General features: G+C 36.6%; 2 long non-coding RNA genes across 2 annotated transcripts; both read left to right on the top strand.

The window, feature by feature from the left end:
• Positions 1-349: 349 nt before the first annotated feature.
• Positions 350-1,531, top strand: LOC121050767. The gene is made up of 3 exons (XR_005803813.1): positions 350-654; positions 733-926; positions 1,348-1,531. It is a non-coding gene; the product is annotated as an uncharacterized LOC121050767 (long non-coding RNA).
• A 785-nt stretch (positions 1,532-2,316) lies between these two features.
• On the top strand, positions 2,317-3,053 carry LOC121050768. Its single transcript, XR_005803814.1, has 3 exons — positions 2,317-2,699; positions 2,799-2,903; positions 2,978-3,053. It is a non-coding gene; the product is annotated as an uncharacterized LOC121050768 (long non-coding RNA).
• The last annotated feature ends 1,913 nt before the right edge of the window (positions 3,054-4,966 follow it).

A 4,966-nucleotide genomic window follows, 5' to 3' on the forward strand; every position in this document is an offset into this window, starting at 1 on the left:
GAAGATATACTATATGCCTCCAAATGCCACTCATTCCCCCCCAAAACTGAAACTTTGATTGCACATGGCGGGAACTTCCCCTCATTGTTGCCTCAGCTGAAACTTAAAATGTGCAGAATCAGACAACATAACTTCATTTATGTGTTGTGTGATTTACAATAAAAAATACAAAGAGCCAACTGCCCGATGTTTGACAACTTAATTAAGCTGGGGCTAACCACTTTTGTCTTTTGTCTCCTACATCATTTATTTCCAACACTTGGACAAAACACCATGAAAACACAGTTTCTTCATCAGTCTTCTTCTCTCCCCGAAATACAACAACCTTCCTCTTCATCCATAGCCAACCTTCGTGTCTGATTCAAAAGCAAATCCCTCATCCAATCGAAGCGCCCAGCTCCTCACCTGGGTTCCCAGTGGATTTCACCCTCTCTGCACTAAAACCCATCCCTCAGATCCCTAATCATAAATCGGAGAATAATGGCGAAGCAATCTAAAGCCAAGAAATTGGAGAATCTGGGCAAAGGCACCGTCACCCCCATCCAGATCGCCTTCCTCGTCGACCAGTATCTCTTCAGTAATAGCTACACAGAAGCCCGCTTTGTTTTCAGAACTAAAGCCTCCTCACTCTTCTCCAAGTCTCCGATCCAAGAGGTACCCACTTCTTTTTCTCATTCAATTTGGACTAAAATCTTCTAACATTTTTCTAATTTAGGGTTTTAATTTTTTTAGGTGTCGAAGAGCTTGCTGAGTTAGTCTGAGATTCTGAATGAGTACATAGCATTGAGGGAGTAGAAGGTGCTTTGTGAAGCCAACGGTGACCCGGACAAGGCTGACGAGCCGTTCATGAGCTCCACCGAGCTTCATCTCTTCCCCTCAGTTTTTGCTCTTCCGACTGTTATACACAGATTGCTTTCGCTATTCAGGTGCTTTCTTTCTCCTTGTTAATATTTCTTTCTTTTGAGATTTGATTATTTTGGTTATCACTGATTGATTACACACACACACACACACACATATATATATATATATATATATATATATCTGTATACTTCCTGATTTGATTTTATTGATATGAGTTATCAGCCTATAATCTCTGTTTTTACACAAAGTTCAGCATTGGGATTTCCCCTTTTCTTTTGCCGCTTCATAATTTAAAGGGTTCTGTGCATTTTGTAAAATATCTATTCTTTATGGAGTTGGGTCATGGTGAATTGTATTAGATGTAGTCAAGTGGAAGTAGTGTTATGAATCGATGAAAGTTTGTTACTTTTCAAGAAATGTGGTTGCTTTATGTACTGCTGTTTTAAGCTTGTTGCTTGGTTTTTTGGATTTGATTCACTTTAGGCATAACAATAAGCTATGGCGCTGAGGAGAAAATTGGGTGACAGTTCAAATCATAATTGCAAAATGATGTCAAGGTTTTCGAGGTATTATAGCTCAAACGAGGTGGACTTAAAGAAGCTGAGGCTTATGAAGATCTGAAGAGAATCTAGGACCAAGATAAGGAATATCTTCATTCAACTCCTACTATGGTATTTCCTGATAATTTTTCTTTGAGCTTGAATATTTATGTAGGTCTCTCTAATTTCGTGAAGTAGCATTATGTTCAATATTGTATTGCATTAGACCAAAGGCTCCATGACCATCAAACTATTGGATGCCTGGTCTGAATTGCAGAAATAGATGTTGGAATTCACTTTGCAGCTTAAAGTTCTAGTGCTTCTGCTGCCATAGTTCTAGAACATGTTACTGTAATTCTAAACTTATGTAGTCATATTAATTTCACAAGAAAAAATACTGATTTGCTTCAGTTTTTCAACTTAGAGAGGCCTAAAATTACAACTCATTTTTCAACTTACCAAATCGTAGATGTAGCTGTCATGTGCAATTTTGGAACACAGAAAGTTGTTAAGAATTGCTAACCTCAATGCTTCTTTATGTGGATGAGTATATTTTTTTCTTTCTTTTGTTCTATATAATATTCATGATCATTGATTTAACTGAGAACCAACACAGCCTTAAAAGAATGCTATTTGGCTCTCTTTTTTCGTTCCCTATCCCATTATTGTCGGCAACTGAAGAAATTTTTTAATGGAAAAAAAAAAACACAAACAATGTATTTTGAGATGTGGTGTGTGCTCAAATGGTTTAGTGGATATAGCCTTATGACACATAATTATCAGAATAATAGGAATGGCCTTCTTGCAAATACATTACTTTTTGTCCTCCCAAGTACAAGTTTGTTATGTTTGAAATTGATTGCATACTTCATACTCACTCAGATTATTTGAACCCCTTGGAATAACAGATGTAAGTTGTTGGCTTTGTACTACATATTATAGGGATGTATTGAAATTGCTTAGGGTCATGTGTTATTAGTAAGGAAGAATATGTTTATCAAATCATGGGCAGAGCCATAAATGGTGAAACTATGCTTTTGGAGAAGTACTATTTAATTAGCTATTCATCAGAATTACTAATAAATAATACATTTTGCTCTGACATCAGAGTTATTTCTAAAGCAGTGGAATATTTTGGGTTTTAACACAGGTCAGCAAGGCACTTCTTAAAGAGTTTATAACGGCTCAGAAGAGAAGCAAACCATTTAAAGCTTTGGGATCTGAACATATGAATAAACTTGCCCCGTCATTCCATCTAACCTTACAAGTTCTGCTCTCCAAAGTCTCGAATTTCAGGTGATATAGTTTTTCAGAACTTGTGGTTTGTGTTCACAATATATTGGATGCATCGCTATAGATTAGTCATGTTAAAATTCTCACTGTTGTCTAAATTAGATGGATGCATTTTGCTTAAGCGAGCGGGATCTACTGAATCGCTTTGCTATGGAAGTGTCCCAACGACAAAAATAGGGAGAAAGCAAAGAGTACTAGGTCCTTCTGGTGAGTATTGTCTTCTTTTCAGTACAACTGCTCTCTCTTTCTCTCTCTCTAATTCATTTCATTACTCTTTCCAGTTCCAGAGTTATCAGCCTGCAGAGGATTTGGGAAGAGCTTTCTCAGATCGATCAATATTGCAAACCTTCATCAATGTAGAGGCAACATTACCTGTTGGTTCACTGAAGCTAAGAGTAACTGTTACTGACTTTGTGAAAATCTGTCTCTGCACTTGTATGGATAGGACACTCAGTTGATGAGATTTGAATATCTTAAACAGGTTCTGTAGTACATTTGCTGCTATATAGTTCGTCATATATGACTAAAGGAGTAGGGTTCATGAATATATGGGAAATAAGAATGCATTCTCAGGTCTTCTTGTGTTTTTGAGTCAATTTCATGCTTCACGTTTCATGCTAGGATACTGAAAATTTGCTGGCTTTTGGCGATAAGAAAAAAAAGAAAGGAAGCAAGTCTGTTATGGATTAATTGCAATGTGTAACTACCCCTTGAATCATCAATTTTTTAGAACACTTGACATTATAGAGAAGGTTTTGAGTTGCTTTTTCCCAAAACAGAAACTATCTGTAATGAAGCTTATTTTACATATTGTAATGTGTGTAACTACCATTGCACCATAAACTATGTGTACTTAACATTGTACTGAGAACGTAAAATAAATCCAATAACTGATCGTTGTTTGTTTCTACTGCAGAATGTCTTAGCTACGTTGAGGACCTTATATGCATTGAGTTGCTTGGAAGAGGTTGTGGCATTCCTCTGATACGGGTACTTATCAATAGATAATGTTGCTGCCGTTAGGAAAGAAGTAAGCAGCCTCTACGGGGAGCTACGACCTCATGCACTTGCCTTGGTCAGTTCTCTGCTTTCAAATATTTATGTTTATCACAAACTCTTCATACTTTTGATACTAAAGGCAAATGCTCTATTACCTTTCTATTTTTGAATTTATCTATTCATTATATTTTTACTCTTTACAAGTTCACGTTTCTTGCTTCAACTCAAAATTTACATTACTTCTTTTCATGAGGCCCAAATTTTTGTACCTTATACATGTGTTATAAACCAACTTCACTTGACCCTAAATCTAATATAAGCTAAGCTCTCTCTCTCTCTCTCTCTCTCTCTCTCTCTCTCTCTCTCTCTCTCTCTCTCTCTCTCTCTCTCTCTCTCTCTCTCTCTCTCTCATGCTATTTAGTCGATGCACTTTTCCTTCTCTATAGATAGAGAAAATCTCTCTCTCTCTCTCTCTCTAGATGATGCACTCTTCCTTCTCTAGTTGATAGTTTGATACTGACTTGTGTGTTGCTTTCTTTGCAGATCATATTGTTCAAATAAAGGATGATGCACAATTGGTGCTGGGAAGGCAGGTTGAGAGCCAGATTTAATCCCACATCCCACCACCTCCTCTAACCATTTTACCCAATGTGAAGCCAGAAGTCCTGATTTCTCTCAAGTATTATGTACCAATTCATTATCAAAGTACTAGGTCGATCATTATACTTTTGGGTTGTTTAGTGAACATGTGCCACTTTGGCTTATTAGGTTTCATGATTTTGTAGAAAACTGACTAACATGAATGCATCTTGGTGGATCCATTTGATGATTTGTAGTATGTTTTCTTTTCAATTGATCACTGTTCATTATGTAAAATGGAGCTATGCACAAAATATAGCAAATGAAATTTATCGTACAACGGTTTTATAGTGTGGCAATCCAACGTTGTCTGAATACACAAAATTGGCCATTCACTCTATGCATTCTTTACATATCACACAATAGTTTTAAAAAAATTATGTCTCCTCATTTTACAATCACACAATGATTAAAACTGAACTAATGTTGTCCAAAACCAATTCACACAACAAGTAAACAATACAACTGAAGTGTGATGGTATATCAGACGACGGTGAAATTAAAGAATACGTTGTCTGACTAGGCTTTCCAACAACATCTTGAAAATAAGATCTGTTGTATGAATGATGCGCCTGCCATGCTATGCAGCAGTTGTGCCTGGCATCTGCAGAGAGAAGACATAACAGTGATAA

Source organism: Rosa chinensis, chromosome 7 (genome assembly GCF_002994745.2).
Source record: "Rosa chinensis cultivar Old Blush chromosome 7, RchiOBHm-V2, whole genome shotgun sequence".
In the NCBI taxonomy this organism is placed as follows: Eukaryota; Viridiplantae; Streptophyta; class Magnoliopsida; order Rosales; family Rosaceae; genus Rosa; species Rosa chinensis.